Consider the following 18,292-nt stretch of genomic DNA (forward strand, 5'->3'; position numbering starts at 1 on the left):
GCTATTACTATTATTATATGTTTTGTGAGACAGGGTCTCACTTTGTGGCTCAGGCTGTAGTTCAGTGGTGCAATCAGGGCTCACTGTAGCCTAGACCTCCCAGACTCAAGTGAAACCACCACCTCAGCCTCCTGAGTAGCTGGGGCTACAGGCATGTGCCACCATGCCCAGCTAATTTTTTGTATTTATCATAGAGAAGGGGTTTCACCATGTTGCCCAGGTTGGTCTCTAACTCCTGGGCTCAAGTGATCTGCCCCCCTCTGCCTCCCAAAGTTCTGGGATTACAGGCATGAGCCACCGTGCCCAGCTCACAAATTTTACATGAAATGACTTCCTATTACTTTTAGATGAGAAGGAAAAAACACATAGTTTGTGGTTCCCACAAAACTTTAACATGTTAATTTTAATGGGGAAAATAAGGTGCTTTTCTAGTTATCCACAAGGGGGAAGACTGATTCTATTTCTTTTTTTCCATGGTGAAGTAAAGGGTGGACTTCAATGCTTATTTACAGGAGGCTGTAAGATATAAAATTCCACATCGAAATAAGAAATCTAGCCAGAGGACAAGCTTTATACAGTATGTACAGTTGGAACTGTTCAAATATAGTTTCAGTGTAAAAAGTGCTACAATAACCACATTTAGAAGAGTTCTTCGTAGAGAAACAAGAAGACAAAATGCCAAACATAGTACACAACAAATTTATGCCTCAGCTGCATGACCTAAAAGTTAGAGGTCCCAGGAGTCCCACCCTGAACTCGGAAGGTACAGCCTTCAGAGGTAGTTTCTGGGACAACATTTTGATCTTCCTCTTCCTCTCCAGAGAAATACTTCTCAATTAAGTTTAACGAAGCCTTATACACAGACTCATTTTCATGGTTTTGTAGAGCTTCAATTTTGTCTAAGCCTCCACATTCTTCAATCATTATACTAAGTTACTTGGTTTCACGTAGTTTCTCAGCAGCCTGAAAGATATTTGAAATGGCATCCAGGAGAACCAGAATAATCTTGGTATCTTTTGCAATTAAGAGGTTCATCAACAGTTCTATTAAGTCACCATGAACGAGGTACACCATCTGTTCACCTGTTCCACCACTGGTCTAGTTGGTCACAGCCCATACAGCTTCCTTTTGTGTCTTAAAATCTGCCTTAGATTTAAGCACTGGTAAGGAATGGGACTAATCCATAATTCGCAACTTGCTGAATCTGGTCTTGACGGCCAGCTGTGATGTTTGACATTGTCATGTAGCTTCCTTCTGAATGTTAGTTTAGGGTTGGTGAGCAGGCTGGGAAAGACGGCGAGTGCTCCTGCATCGATCACAACCCGAGTCTGTTCATCTGTACCAGTGACAATATTCCCTACAGCTGTTAGTGCAGGAGTCACAATTGGCAATTCTGAAGCTCCTAGAAGCCACACAAGTTGGGGCACAACTCCTGTTTTCACAATCATGTCAATTCGTTCATTTGGACAAGCAATAAGGTAGGAAATAGCCCAGCAGGTATCTGCTCATACTTCTGGATCATCATGATGCAGGAGCCCAGCTAAGGTGGGAAGAATCTGCTCAATGGCATCTAACAGGGGTGCAGGATTCTTGTTGCAGCAAAGATTTGAAAGTGTCCAGCTAAGATTATGTAAGTAACCACATGCTAAAGATGACATATCAGGAACTGCAAGAAGAGCCAACAGTGGATCAGCTGCACCGTAATAATAACCAAGTCTCGGAACACTAAGCCATCACTTGCAGTGTTTCCTAGCACCCATACAGCTTGTTCACTGATGTGAGCATGGGGAGATGCCAACAGAGAAATGAATGCTGGGATGGCACCTCCTTCTACCACAGCCTCGGTTTGTTCTGATGTCGCAGAAGCAATGTTAGTGAGTGCCCAAGCACATTCAAAAAGAATGGGACTACAATCAATTCTGCCCAAGAAGGACACAAATTCTGGAATCAAACCAGCCCAGATTTTGTTGTCTATGGGGAGGGGGGCTGTTTTTCTCTAGGAAGTAGTTTCCCAGCAGCTTGAGTAGCTTTGAGCTGATTTTGCACGTTGCTGCTATTTATGCCTTTGATAATGCGATCAACAGACCAATTTGCAGTGCCCTGGTGGTTGCGGTTTTTCTGCAGCAGAGAAGTAGCACCATCAGGAAATGAGCTTATGTTTCTCCTGTTCAGCATCTGGTCATCCTTCTTAGCTTTCTTCAGCTCCACATTGACTTCTGTTCTGTGACACCTCATTTCTGTACTGTCTTTTCCCTTGTTCTTGAATCTGTTAGGACGAGCAGCTGGTGTATTAGCATTCTCATTGGTGGACATGGTCATGAGACAAAGGGAGAAAGCTGAGAAGTGGGCCTGGGCTTCCGCAGGAGGCTATGCAGGGATTGGCAGCTGTGGGGCGGCTGTGCTCAAAGCAACCACCTTGGTTCTGACTGATTCTGTCTTCTGGAAGGTATCCATTGGCTAATCATTAATGATTATTTATTTTATTTTACTTTTTATAGATTTAGGGAGTATATGTGCAGTTGTGTTACACGGATATACTGTGTAGTGGTGAAGTCTAGGCTCTTAGCAGTCTATAAATCACAGTAATTTGTTAAGATATACCTTGCAGTCTATTTTTCATATGTGTGCTTTATCTTTGCCATATGTAGATTCAGAACTTATTTTTTTTTCCCAGAAAAGTTTTCTTGATGATAGTTTTACATATTAATCTTAGGCTATTATTTGTTTGTTTCTTCTTCAGGTTTTCCAATGACATTTGTGTTAGATTGTGCTTGCATCCTGTTCTCTCTGCTTTCATTTTCTCAGCTTTTATGATTTCTGTTATGTCTAATACTGTACTTTTTTGTCTTCCTATTCTCCCTTCGCTACCTACTAATGCAATTTTTGTTTCTAAGATTTGACTTTGTCTCAAGTTCTTACTTACGTCAGTTTTCTTTCTTTCTTTCTTTCCTCCTCCTTCTCCTCCTCCTCCTCCCCCCTCCCCCTCCCCCCCCTCCTCCTCCTCCTCCTTCTTCTTCTTCTTTCTTCTTTCTTCTTCTTCTTTTTTTTCCTAGACGGAGTATCGCTCTGTCACCAAGGCTGGAGTACAGTGGTGCGATCTTGGCTCACTGCAACCTCTGCCTTCTGTGTTCAAGCCATTCTCATGCCTCAGCCTCCTGAGTAGCTGGGATTAGAGGCATGTGCCACCACACCTGGTTAATTTTTGTATTTTTGATACAGACAGGGTTTATCCATGTTGGCCAGGCTGGTCTCAAACTCCCAACCTCAAGTGATCCACCCACCTCGGCCTCCCAAAGTGCTGGGGTTACAGGCATGAGCCATGGTGATTGGCCAGTTAGTTCTTATTTCACTGTTTGTTCATCTGTTTTCTGAGTTGTAATTTTTATATTCGTGGTATTATTTAATATCTTACATTGCTTATTTAATTATTCTTTCAGGTGCCACTATGTTCCCTAGTGCCAGCCATGAAAGCTGCATGTGGTATACCTGGTCCAGCCACAGACTCTCAGGGAGCTGGCACCTGTGCCAGTGCCTGGAGCTGCCCACCCCACAGCAGCTGGCATGCCTGGCTGTGCACACTGGCTGGACTGAATGCTCACTCACGTACCCCTTGCTGCTCTGTGCCTGGCTTGCACTTGGCACGCATGCAATCCAGGGAGGCAGTTCTAGCTGAATGCAGCCTGCCAGTCCGAGTGGGCAGAATGACCCCAGTAAGTCCAAGTGATACTCGGGCAAAGGTGCCAGTGGCCACAGAGGTTTCTGGATGGCAAAGCAATACCCCCCAAATCCCGTGACACTGGGACTACATGCAGACCATCACACTCAGCTAAATTTTAGGGTTTTTTTTTTTTTTTTTTTTTTTTTTTTTGTAGAGGTGGGGTCTCCCTATGTTGCCCAGGCTGGTCTCAAACTCCTAGGCTCAAATGATCCTCCTGCCTCAGCCTCCCAAAGTGCTGGGATTATAGATATGAGCCACCATGCCCGGCCTGTTTTACTTTCTTGATAGTAATTTTGTTATTGCCTGATAGATTCTTCCTGTCTGCTGCACAACCAACATTAATCTGCTGAGACCATGACATTGCAGTGAAGAATGGGTTTAATTAACACTTGACTGGCCATGCCACATGGAAGACAGTTGTTACTCAAATCAATCTCCCCAGAAATTTGTAGACTAGGGTTTTCCAAGGAGAGTTTGTTGGGCAAAGGGGTCCGGAAGGGGGCATGCTGATTGGTTGAGGATGCAATCATAAGGGTGTGAAAAATGATCATTGTGTGCTGAGGCTGTTTCTGAGTGGGGGTTACTACAGGAGTCCAGGTCTAATGTCTAGCTAGGTCCATGTGGAACCATCTTGGTTGTCAGAAATGCAAAGCCTTAAAAGACACCTCAAAAGGTCAATCTTAGGTTCTACAAGAGTGGTGTTATCTGCAGGAGTAATTGGGGAAGTTGTAAATCTTGGGATCTCCAGAATAACGACTAGTAATTATTTAACTAGGCCTACATCTAGTAGAATTCAGGTGCTTTTCATCCTCCTAACTTTGTGGCCTTTCATTAGTTTTGCAAAGGAAGTTTAGTTTTTGGGACCGGCCATTATCATTTAAACTGTAAACTAAATTTCTCCCAAAGTAAGCTTGGTCTATACCCAGGAATGAATGAAGACAGCCAGCCTGTGAGACTAGAAGCAAGATGAACTCAGCCATATCAAATATCTCTTATTGCTGTAGTTTTGCAAAGGCAGTTTCAGTTTTGGTGTCGCATTTGAGAAATAGTTTGCTTCTTCTCAGCTCATGAAGACATTATCCTGTATTTCTTACAGAAACTTGATTTTCTCAGCTTTCATGAAGTGGGGGGCCAAGGTTTCTTCTTTTTGTTTGGCGAGGTGACACAGCACCATGTACCTTTTCCCACTGAATTGCAATGGAGTTCCCTCTCTCCCCATTAAGGTGTGGGAGACTTGTGGGTCTGTTTCTGAACTCTTCTTCCTATTGCATTGCTCTGTCTCCATATTCTAGAATCAGTACTACACTGTCTTAATTTCTGTAGTTTTCTAATAGGCTTTATATTCATAGTTTGAATAGGTGAGCTTTGGTCTACTTCCCTATGTCCTTGGGCATCTCGGCTCTTTGTATTTCCATACAAATTTTAGAAGCAGCTTGTCTGCTTGGAGTGAGGCTAGCCAGTGGGGAAAAAAAAGAAGAATCAGCTTGTCAATTTCCACAACCCCCAACCCCAGCACAACAACAAAAAACCAAGGGAGTTTTACTGGGATTACTTTTAGTTACATTGAATCTATATATCAATTTTGGGAGAATTGACATCTTAACAACATTAAGTTTTCCAGTCAGTGAACAGGATACATCTTATTTACTTAAGTATTTCAAACATTTTCTTATTAATATTTTGCGGTTTTTGGTATAAAAGTCTTACACACTTCTCATTAGATTTATATAGTGACCTTGGTAAATTATTTTACAAATAGTCTGTTTCTAGGTTTATTTGAATTTTACCAGTTGATTTTTCTCATTTGTTTTGTTAATATGATCAACTACATTGACTTTTAAATGTTAAACTAGCCTTTTATTCTTGAAATAAACTGCCCTTGTTCAAGATGCATTATCCTTTTTTATATATACTTGCATTTGATTTATTAAAATTTTCTCCTGTGTTCATGAAATATATTAGTTTGTGATTCCCTTTTTAAAAATAACGCACTTGTAGGTTTAGAAATAAAAATTCTGATGGCCTCATAAAATGTGTTGGAATGTTATTTTTTCTTTTTATTCCCTCTCTCTCTTTAAGAGTTTGGATAAGATTGGTTTTAGTTTTTCTTAAATGTGAAGGAGAATTCACTAATAAAGCCATATGGCTTAAAGTTTTCTTTGTAAAAAAGCTTTTTAAAAAATAAAAAACAACAATTATTACAGATTCAATATCATTCACATTTTCTATTTCATCCTGTGCCAGTGATGCTATATTGGGATTTTGAGGATTTTTTAATCTCCATGTAATCTAGTTTTTGATACAAAATTTACAGAATGTATGGGCATGAAGTTTTTCATAATGCCTTTTTAATATTTCTAAGATCTCTGTGATTTTTCCTTTTCTATGCCTGATACTGATAAATTGAATTTTCTCCTTTTTTCCCCTTGATTAGTCTACCTAGGGACTTATTAATTTTATTAAAGTTTCCTAAGAAGCAACTTTGACTTTGTTGACATTTTATATTTTATTGATTTCTTCTATTTTATTTATTATTTCCTCCTCTTATCCTTGGGTTTAATTAATTGTTCTTTTCCTCATTTATTGAGATGGAGGCTTACCTCAGTGATGTTCAGTCTTTTCCTTTTACCTAATATGTGTAGTTAAAGCTATTAATATTCCCCAAAGCACTTTTTGGTATACACCACAAGTTTGGTTTATTATATTTTCTTTATCTTTCAGCTCAAAATAGTTTCTATTTTTTTCATTGTGATTTTTAACTCATGAGTAATTTGAAAGGTGTTGCTTTTTTATCTTCTATTTATCTTTCTCTTACTGAGCACTTAATTCCATAGTGGTGAAAGAACATAATATAAGATCTAAATCATTTGAAATTTGTCAACTTGTTATATGAACCTAGGATATGGTTCCATCTTGTGGTCTATGGTAAAGGTCTTATGTGAGATTTATATATGGATATATAGACACACAGGTGTGTTGAAATTTTCCCAGTTTCTGTGTGTGATGATGAACTACACGTGTTAATTTGACTGGGCCACATGATGCCCAGATAGTTGGTTAAACACTGTTTCTGGGTATATCTGTGAGGGTGTTTCTGGGTAAGATTCCTATTTGAAGGGGTAGACTGAGGAAAGCAGATTGCTATCTCTATTTTGAGTGGGCCCCACCCAGTTTGTTAAAGGCCTGAACAGAATAAAAGGCTAAGTAAGAAAGAGTTCTTTCTCTGCCTGTCTTCAGTCTGGGACGCTGGTCTTCTCCTGCCTTTGACTAAGACTCAGACTGGAACTGTTACCATCAACTCTTCTGGGTCTGAACTTCTCAGCCTCCATAGTTGCATGAATTAATTCTTTATAATAAATCTTTCTCTTTCTTCTCTCTGCACACACACACACACACACACACACACACACACACACGCAATTTGTTCTGTTAATCCCTAACTAATATAGCTTTCATAGTTTTTAAAAATTTTATTCAAGTAAGTCCTTGTATGCTAACTCCCAAATACATATCTTCTAGATGAGTATTTCTATTGGTTATTTTTTTCTCATAATTATCTTTAAGTTTTTCCTTTTTTATGTGCCTCATCATAATCATTTTTTTTTTTTTTTTTGCAGACATTGTGGATTATAATTTTGGAGATTCTTCCTCTAAAGATTTGCTAAATTTTTTTCTGGTGGACAGCTCATGTACTTATAGATTACTTGATCCTGTCAAAGTTGGTTTGGGTCTACTGGGCAGCATTACTTTCAGTTTTGCTGTTAGTGCTACAGCACAGCCCCTATGCTAAGGTGTGGTCTTTATGTTAGAGGATCTTTGGGGTGTTGCTTTTCTGGCTGGAAACCTGTGGCCAGTCACCTTTGCTCAAGTTTACTTGATCCTGTGGGGCTTGTTCTGCCCACTGAGGCTGGCAGGCTGTGCTCAGCTCACGCTACCAGCCTGGATCCCATGCCTGCCAAGGGAGACTGTGTGGAGAAGCAAGAGGTATGTGACTGAGCCTGCTGTCCAGCCACTGTGCAGTGAGACATGCTGGCCACCGGAGTGGGTGGGCAGCTCCAGGTGCTGGCCTTCTGTGAGGCTGTGGCTGGACCAGGTGGACCGCAGGCAGCTTCCACAGCTGGCACCAGAGAACATGGTGGTGCTTGGAAGCTTAGAGACACCAGGAACCACAGAGCTCCAAAGAGGAAGTCACAGACCTGGCTCAGACAGTTCCCAGGTCTGAGGTCCCCAAAGGGCTATAGCTCTTCTTCTTTATTCCTGCAATTTGGTGATCAAGGGGTATGTTTCAGCCCTGTTGGTGTTATAGCTCTTTCAGCTCCAACACTCGACAAGTCCCCACCACTCGATGGGTCCCAAGTTCTTGTCCTGTGACCAGGAAGAATGAGGTACACAGACAAGTGGAGGGTGAGCAAGGTAAAGAGAAGCTTTATTGATCAATAGAGTGGCTCCTTTCCACAACCAGGGTGTCCCGACAAGTGTTCAGCTCCTGGCAGAGAGGAGACCCTGAGGTGGGAAGCTTCTCTGTGCAGGTAGGCGGTCCCATTGTCTGCCTGGCTCTCAGCAGAGAGGCAGCCCTGAAGTGGGTTGCTCCTCTCTACAGCTGGTTGTCCTGATGTCTGCTCTGCTCTGGCTGATCCTGGGGCTTTTGTGGGCCCTGGAGAGGGGGAAGTATGTGCTGACTGATCCATGGGTGGCCATGGGCGGGCCTGGAAAAGGCACCACAAATTCTCACTCTGGTCCACGGGACTGGCAGACTGGCCCTCAGCCTTCAGGCCCTCCTTGGCCTGAAGGTGGGGCCTCACCAGGGACCTGCCCCTTTTATTGTTCAATAGAGCTCCTCACCTTTAAGGGTAGAATTATTCATTTATATATATATATGTATATATAAATGAGTCATATATATATTCATTGAATGAATTGAGTTATATATATATTCATTGAATTATATGTGTATATATATTCATTGAGTTATATATTCATTTATATGTATATAACATATATAACTTAATGAATATATATATAACTCAATTCATTCAATGAATATATATATGACTCAATTATTTATATATACACATATATATATATATCAATGAATAATTCTACCTTTAAAGGTGAGGAGCTCTATTGAACAATAAAGGGGGCAGGTCCCTGGTGAGGCCCCACCTTCAGGCCAAGGAGGGCCTGAAGGCTGAGGGCCAGTCTGCCAGTCCCGTGGACCAGAGTGAGAATTTGTGGTGCCTTTTCCAGGCCCGCCCATGGCCACCCATTTATATATATATATATATATATATATATATATATATATATATATGTACACATATATATACACATATACATATATGTATATAACTCAATAAATATATATATAAATATATATATATAACTCAATGAATATATGTGTGTGTGTGTGTATATATATATATATATATATATATAATTCAATGAATAATCCTACCTTTAAAGTTAGGTATCTATATATACATATATATGTATAACTCAAAAAATAATTCTCAATGAATATATATTATTTTATACACACACACACACACACAACTCAATGAATAGTTCTACCTTTGAGGAGTGGGGAGTAGAAAAGGGGGACTGGTGGGCAGAGGCCTGTGGTTCCTAAATCTCTAGTTGAAGAAAAAAGCGGATGAAAAAGGAAGATTTTGCAGCCAATGGAATTACCCCAGAACATGAAGACAATGATAACAGTAACAACAGTACTAATCATAGCAGTATCAATGATAAAAATGTGTTCTTTGGGCCTATTTTAGTTACTTATAAAACAGAGAATAAACTAAGTAATCCTTAACTTCAACTTAGCTTTGAAGATCCACTGTTTCCCATTTTTCTTTTCTTTTTCTCAAAAAGAGGAGCATAGAGGTGGTTTAGTGATATTATGTTAATCCCTTAGTATTCACTAGTCATTTGTGAGCCTGTCTAGTGTGAAAGATGTTCTTGATGCCAGGAACACAAAGGTGAATGAAATTATCTTGTTTCTGGTTCTCACGGAGCTTTGTATATCCCACTAATTACATTCTTCAGGACTGGGCCGTGCAACTAATTATTCATTACATGTAATTTATAAATTCTAGGCTGAATGAACTGCTATAGTTTCGGTCATGAGGTCAAGATATTTAAAAATCAATTTGATATGTGAATGTATTTTCCTTACTAGGTGCCATGAAGAATGCTGGAAACAAAACAGACTTTGGGGATCATTTTTGTTCAGCCTATCTCGTGTTACAGGTGAGGACAGAGTTCTCTTTTTCAGTTTGGATATTTTCAGTAAGCATGTGGTCTCTGAGCTTCATTGGTGTTGCATACATTAGCAGCTTATTCCCTTTTATGGATAATTAGATATGTATGGATATACCAAGATTTGTTTATCCCTTGACTTGTCTATCAACACTGGGACTGTTTCTTGATCTTGGCTGTTGTGAATAAATTCTCTACCAACCTGTTTAAAAAAAAAAAAAAAAGAATTCTAGGTAAATGAAGGAGTAATAGAGCCAGAATTCAGGCTTGGTAATTACCAGCTCTTCCCACTGGGAGGCAGCACATGCAAATGTCAGAGCTTGGCCTTTGGAGTCAGGCCCTAATTTGATTGCTAGTTTTGACATGATCTGTGTAATCTGGGGCAAATGACTTAACTTCACCAGGCTTTAGTTTTCTTAAATAATAATAATAGTATCTTTGTTTTAGACCTGTTATGAAGATTAAAATGAAATAAAATACTGTACTGCATTGAGGGGAGAATTTGGCACAAAATAAAGACTTACTTAGTAGCCTTGTTAGTTATCATACTTCCAGTACCTTTTAAATGTAATTGTTTTCATTTTCATGCTAATTACGTACTTTTTGAATAATGTGTACATTTGCATTATATGTACTATATATGTCTCACACACATGCTTCTTTCTTGATGGTCTGTTATTTTGCATCTCAACTGCTTTTCATTTTGAGAATTCCAAATTTTTCTGCTTTTTTTGCTTGACTACTAAGAAAAATTTCACCTCTTTCCTGATAATAATTCTGGCAATAATTCAGGCATGACAATTAGAGGACCTGGTGAGGTTTGAGGACGACATTCCATGAGCAAACACCACCCCAGAACAGGTTCTACGTATTGAAAAACCAACTTCAGTTTTTACTCTAGATACAGTTCTTGTCTTTGTTAACACTGGTTCTAGTTTGCTCCATTATTAATACCACCATCTGTAAGATTCTGGCTTTCTTGGCATTTCTTCTGTTGAAGAGTCTTGCAATCTTAGTGACAATTGTCATGGGGGCTATTTTCAGTTTCTATGAAGAGTATATTGGCCAGGCTACCTTACCTGTATGTCTGTGTGTATTAGGAAGCGGAGGAGGGCAGATGGAGTGAGGGAAGATGGGACTTTTGTGGGCAGGTAGATTGGATGTGGGGAAAGTTTCAGTGCTGATGGTAAACAGTTTAAAGCCAAACCAGATGTTCCAATCAACCTTGGTTCCCAGTTCAGGACTGCTCATCTGTGCACATGCTCAACAAATTCTGAGTCTGAACTCTGCCCAAGTGTGCATGACCCCTTGGGGTAGACAGTGGTGGAAAAGATGACGCAGCCTCTCCCTGGTTACCCACTGTAAATGTCACCCAGAGAAAGCGTGGGAGGCTATGTAGTGTTTATTTCTTAAAAACCAACTTCTGTTATTACTCTAGTTAAAGTTCTTATCTTTGTTAACTCTCTTTCCTTCTAACCTTATTAACTACCTTAAATCGTTTTTTGAATCAAAGTGGTGATGCAAGTAAAATAAGCCCCTATTAAATATTCTCTGTGATTTTAATATCCATCAATTATTAAAGACATGTATGACAAAAAGAGTGAATCATACAGTGTTGACATTGGAGCATTTTTGACTGTGATGCATGGTTCTATTTTCTAAGATCAGGAAAGGAAATGAAAATATTTGGCAAATAAGGAGAGTTGGAGGGGGAAGATTCATCTCACAACATTTATATTCTCTGTGTTATTTTCAGACTTCATGCCTTTGCCATTGGTTCTAGTTTGCTCCATTATTAATATCACCATCTGTAAGATTCTAGCTCTCTTGGCATTTCTTCTGTTGAAGAGTCTTGTGATCTTAGCCTATGAAATAAAAACAAATGGGGGATGTTTGAGTTGGGACCAGAAAGTAAATTAATTTCTGCTTATTTAAAAGGGTGCCTTGTGCATTCTCTGCTGCACCTCTTTCTCTTCTGTTTTGCACAATGTGTACTGATCACACGTTATGCTCTTCCTACATGATTTCTGGAATACAGAACATTGGTTCAAAAGAAAAGATGTGACAGCAGGGCAAGATCACAACTCTAAAGAAAACTTTGCAGGAAGGAAATCAAATGGGAAATGCTAATAGAGCCTATTCATTTCTGAGAAATGAGTTAGAATGTATTTTGGCTGCAGGAGAGGGGTTGTTTATTGTTCCACATTTATCAAAGGTGTTAGGATGGAAGCTGTATTAGGCCATTCTTGCACTGCTATAAATATCCAAAACTGGGTAATTTCTATAAAAAAGAGGCTTAATTGGCTCATGGTTCTGCAAGCTTTACAGGAAGCATGGTGCTGGTATCTGCTTGGCTTCTGGGGAGGCCTCCAGAAGCTTACAATCATGGCAGAAGGGGAAGGGGGAGCAGGCACATTACATGGTGAGAGCAGGAGCAAGACACGGGGTGGGGGGTGCCACACACTTTTTTTTTTTTTATTGAAACAGAGTTCTGCTCTGTCACCCAGGCTAGAGTGCAGTGGCATGATCTTAGCTCAGTGCAACCTCTGCCTCCCCAGTTCAAGTGATTCTCCTGCCTCAGCCTCTGGAGTAGCTGGGATTACAGTCACCTACCGTCACGCCTGGCTATTTATTTTGTATTTTTACTTTTTTTTAGTAGAGATGGGGTTTTACCATGTTGGCCAAGCTGATTTCAAACTTCTGACTTCAGGTGATCCACCTGCCTCGGCCTCTCAAAGTGCTGGGATTACAGGCATGAGCCTCCGCCAGTGCCACACACTTTTAAACAACCAGATCTGGCAAGAACTCACTCACTATTGCAAAGACAGCAACAAGCCATGAGGGATCTGCCCTCACAACCCAAACAACTCCCACTAGGAATTATAGCACTGGGTATTAGAGCTCAACAGAGATCTGGGCAGGGACAAATAGTGAAACCATATCAGGAGCCAAGCAGAGTGGTAGACTGTAAAAGGTGCATGAATGAAAAGGAAAAACAGACAAAATAGGCAAATCCAAATGAGCAAAATTTGCACTGGAAAGTCAACCAACAGCCTCTACATAAAGTCAAGAAGCAGAGCATGCTTACTGGCCATGAAATCCCAATATGTTTTGCTGGTTCCTCAGCGGGGTGCTGGACTCTAACTGCCAGTAACACTGCTGGACCCTGGCTCCTGAGTGGGCTATTGAATGGTCTCTTCAGTGGAGAAGGTAAAGGGTCTTCCTCGAATTAACTTCATTTTCAGTTTAGCTCTATAACCGAGTACAATCCTCTGTTGAGCGTTGGCTAGTTCCTTGATTAGGTGTAATAGTTATTTGTTCTGTAAGTATTGGACTTGTGTTCTCAGGTGGCAAAGTTGGAGATACCTCTGGAAAACAAGAACTACAACAAAAGAAATGCAGTTCTGTGTAAGATTGCTTTTATCTTTCTGTTGAGTTTGCCCCATTTTTAAATCAAGGCAATTAATAATAAAAAGGATGTAAAGACTCGAGTTATGTTGGAAAAATTTATTTCCACTTAAAAATCATGCCTGGATCACAATGATTCAGTTTATGTAAGCTCTCCCACTCCCTTCCATGAGAATTGCTGTTGGCCTCCAAATACTGGTACACAAATGATCAGATAATCAGGCCTAGAAATTAATGAGTTTACCAGATTCACATATCTTCAGGCATCTGATATGTTAAATCCAGACACAGTCTTTCCATAAAACCAGCAGTTGTATTTGAATGTGTCCTAGGAAGGAAAATGATCTTTTCTATGTCTAGAAATCAACAGAAATACATGACAGTGAACTCAACAAAGATAAATTTCTGAAACATTTACTTTTTCTTGCTGGAATATGTCCAGATGGTGGTTTAGATGACTGAATAATTCAATGTTTAGCCAGAAATGGGTCTGTGGCAAGCCAGCAATGGAAAATAAACAATCTTTTCATTAAGGAAGACACAAAATCATGCTGAACACATTTTCTTAAGTTAAAAAGTATAGAACAATAAGTTCTCCACTTCAGAATCAATATAGCAAAATACAGGCCAATAAACAGAAAACCAAGGTTGTAATTACCTTGCCATTTTATTGATTCCATCCAAATCAGAGCTGTTAGGCCTGAAAGGTTCAAAATGTGCCTCAGTGTCTTGGCAAGTTAAGTGTGAGAGGCAGAAAGGAACCGAGGCACCAGCCACCTATTAAGTCAGTTGGTCGTATTTAAAGAGACTTGGTTGGTCCTTTGGTATTAGTGTAATCCACCCATCATGAAATGTTGCTACAAACATGAATAGACCTTGTAAGTCAAAGTTAGAGTCCTCCAGTTCCATCACCACAGGAAAATCTCAGTGTTTCAGTTCATTCCCATGGGGAAGATCTTGGGTGAAGTCAGGGCCGGAGGGGTGAGTGGCAATATGGCAATGACAGAGAAGGTCAGGAGGTAGGATGAGCTGGAAGATCAGGGTGTCCACTCGTGGGGCTTCTGTTGGAGGCCCTGGGCCAAGGCATTCTATTCTGATGGGGTAAGCTGCGCTTTCTTAAAGTTGGCAGGAGCTGACTGTGAAATAGACCTGACTGAATTCTGGCAGAGGGAACTTCTTTTTCCTTCTTTATTCAGACCAGTGATAAGTGGGGCATAATTTAAAGATAGCAGGAACCCATTTTAAACTCTGTATTTTTTCTTTTTCTTGTTTTTCTTTCTCTCTCTCTCTCTCTCTCTCTCTCTTTTTTTTTTTTTAATGAGGTCTTGCTCTGTTGCTCAGGCTGGAGTACAGTGGCATGATCATAGCTCACTGCAGCCTTGAACTCCCAGGCTCAAGTGACTTTCTGCCTTAGCCTCCTGAGTAGCTGGGATTACAGGTATGTGCCACCATCATACCTGGCTAAATTTTTCATTTTCTGTAGAGAAGGGGTCTCATTGTGTTACCCAGGCTGGTCTTGAACTCCTGGGCTGAAATGATCCTCCCGCCTTGGCTTCCTGCTGGGATCTCCTGCTGGGATTACAGGCATGAGCCATGATACTCAGACTTTTTTTTTTTTTCTTTAAAAACCGATTCTGGGATGCCTGGGCAAGATGGCCAAATAGGAACAGCTCCTGTCTGCAGCTCTCAGTGAGACCCACACAGAAGGCAGGTGATTTCTGTATTTCTAACTAAGGTAACTGGTTCATCTCACTGGCACTGGTTAGACAGTGGGTGCAGCCCACGAAGGGCAAGCCAAAGCAGGGTGTGGTGTTGCCTCATCTGCGAAGTACAAAGGGTCAGGGAACTCCCTCCTCTAGCCAAGGGAAACCGTGAGGGACTTTGCCATGAGGGACTGTGCTATGTGGCCCAGACACTATGCTTTTCCCACAGTCTTCACAACCCACAGACCAGGAGATTCCCTCAGGTGCCTATACTATAAGGGTCCTGGGTTTCAATCACAAAACTGGGCTGCCATTTGGGTAGACACAGCTAGCCTCAGGAGTTTTTTGTTTGTTTTTTTTTTTTGGTACCCCAGTGGCACCTGGAATGCCAGCAAGACAGAACTGTTCACTCCCCTGGAAAGGGGGCTGAAGCCAGGGAGCCAAGTGGCCTTGCTCAGTGGATCCCACCCGCACAGAGTCCAGCCAGCTAAGATCCACTGGCTTGAAATTCTTGCTGCGAGCACAGCAGTCTAAAGTCGACCTGGGATGCTTGAGCTTGGTGGGAGGAGGGGTGTCCACCATTACTAAGGCTTGAGTAGGTGGTTTTCCCTTCACAGTGTAAACAAAGCTGCCAGGAAGTCTGGACTGGGCAGAGCTCACTACAGCTTGGCAAAGCTACTGTAGCCAGACTGCCTTTCTAGATTCCTCCTCTCTGGGCAGGGCATCTCTGAAAGAAAGGCAGCAGCTCCAGTCAGAGGCTTGTAGATAAAACTCCCATCTCCCTGGGACAGAGCACCTGTTGGTATGGGCAGCTGTGGATGCAGCTTCAGCAGACTTAAATATTCCTGCCTCCCAGCTCTGAAGAGAGCCGCAGATCTCCTGGCACAGTGCTCAAGCTCTGCCAAGGGACAGACTGCCTCCTCAAGTGAGCCCCTGAGCCCTGTGCCTCCTGACTGGGGGTCAGGGACAGTGACAGATACATCATACAGGAGAGCTTCAGCTGGTGTCTGGCAGCTGCTCCTTTGGGATGAAGCTTCCAGAGGAAGGAACAGGCAGCAAACTTCGCAGTTCTGCAGCCTCCACAGGTGATAACCAGGCAAATAGGGTCTGGGGTGCACCCCCAGCAGACTCCAGCAGACTCCAGCAGACCTGCATAAAAGGGCCCTGACTATTAAACAAACAAACAAACAAACAAACACCTAACAAACAGAAAATCTGGTACCAAAACAGATATATAGACCAATGGAACAGAACAGAGGCCTCAGAAATAACACCACACATCTACAGTCATCTAATCTTTGACACACCTGACATCAACATCAACAAAAAGAGTGTACATACAAAAACCCCATCAGAAGATCACCAACAGCAAAGACCAAAGGTAGATAAATCCGTGAAGATGTGGAAAAACCAGCACAAAAAGGCTGGAAATTCCAAAAACCAGAATGCCTCTTCTCCTCCAGAGGATCACAACTCACTAGCAAGGGAACAAAACTGAACAGATAATGAGTTTGATGAATTGAAAGAAGTAGGCTTTGGAAGGTGGGTAACAACAAACTCCTCCAAGCTAAAGGATCAAGTTCTAACCCAATGCAAGGAAGCTAAGAACCTTGATAAAAGGTTAGAGGAAGTGCCAACTAGAATAACCAGTTTAGAGAAGAACATAAATGACCTGATGGAACTGAAAAACACAGCATGAGAACTTCGTGAAGCATACACAAGTATCCAGAGCTGAACTGATCAAGTGGAAGAAAAGATATCGGAGCTTGAAGATCAACTTAATGAAATAAAGCATGAAGACAAGATTGAACTCCCATTCACAATTGCTACAAAGAGAATAAAATACCTAGGAATAAAACTAACAAGGGATATGAAGGACCTTTTCAAGGAGAACTACAAACCACTGCTCAGGAAAATAAGAGAGGGCTCAAACAGATGGAAGAACATTCCATGCTCATGGTTAAGAAGAATCATTATGAAAATAGCCACACTGCCCCAAAGCACTGGTACCAAAACAGATATATAGACCAATGGAACAGAATGGAGACCTCAGAAATAATACCACACATCTACAACCATCTGATCTTTGACAAACCTGACAAAAATCAGCAATGGGGAAAGGATTCCCTATTTAATAGATGGTGTTGGGAAAACTGGGTAGCCATATGCAGAATGCTGAAACTGGACCCCTTCCATACACCTTGTAAAAAAATTAACTCAAGATGATTTAAAGATTTAAACGTAAGACCTAAAACCGTAAAAACCCTAGAAGAAAACCTAGGCCATACCATTTAGGACATAAGCATGGGCAAAGATTTCATGACTAAAACACCAAAAGCAATTGCAACAGAAACCAAAATAGACAAATGATATCTAATTAAACTAAAGAGCTTCTGCACAGCAAAAGAAACTATCATCAGAGTGAAAAGGCAACCTACAGAGTGGGAGAAAATTTTTGCAATCATCCATCTGACAGAGGGCTAATATCTAGAATCTACAAAGAACTTAAACAAATATACAAGAAAAAAACAACCCCATCAGAAAGTGGGCAAAGGATATAAACAGACATTTTCCAAAAGAAGATATTTATGTGGCCAACAGACATATGAAAAAAGCTCATCATCACTGGTCATTAGAGAAATGCAAATCAAAACCACAAGATGACATCTCATGCCAGTTAGAATGGCGATCATTAAAAAGTCAGGAAACAACAGATGCTGGAGAGGATGTGGAGAAATAGGAACACTTTTACACTGTTGGTGGGAGTGTAAATTAGTTCAACCATTGTGGAAGACAATGTGGTGATTCCGCAAGGATCTGGAACTGGAAATACCATTTGACCCAGCAATCCCATTACTGGGTATATACCCGAAGGATTATAGATCGTTCTACTATAAAGACACATACACATTTATGTTTATTGCAGCACTATTCACAATAGCAAAGACTTGGAACCAACCGAAATGCCCATCAATGATAGACTGAATAAAGAAAATGTGGCACATATATGCCATGGAATGCTATGCAGCAATAAAAAAGGATGCATTCATGTCCTTTGCAGGGACATGGATGAGGATGGAAACCACCATTCACAACAAACTAACACAGGAACAGAAAATCAAACACCACGTGTTCTCACTCATAAGTGGGAGTTGAATAATGAGACACACGGGCACAGGGAGGGGAACATCACATACCAGGG

The 18,292-nt window shown here is 41.0% G+C and overlaps 1 pseudogene; it reads right to left on the reverse strand.

Moving 5' to 3' along the window:
* Positions 1 to 720: 720 nt before the first annotated feature.
* Positions 721 to 2,313, reverse strand: LOC101049684 (importin subunit alpha-1 pseudogene; annotated as a pseudogene).
* Between the last annotated feature and the right edge of the window lie 15,979 nt (positions 2,314 to 18,292).

Source organism: Saimiri boliviensis, chromosome 10 (assembly GCF_048565385.1).
Source record: "Saimiri boliviensis isolate mSaiBol1 chromosome 10, mSaiBol1.pri, whole genome shotgun sequence".
Taxonomy (NCBI): Eukaryota; Metazoa; Chordata; class Mammalia; order Primates; family Cebidae; genus Saimiri; species Saimiri boliviensis.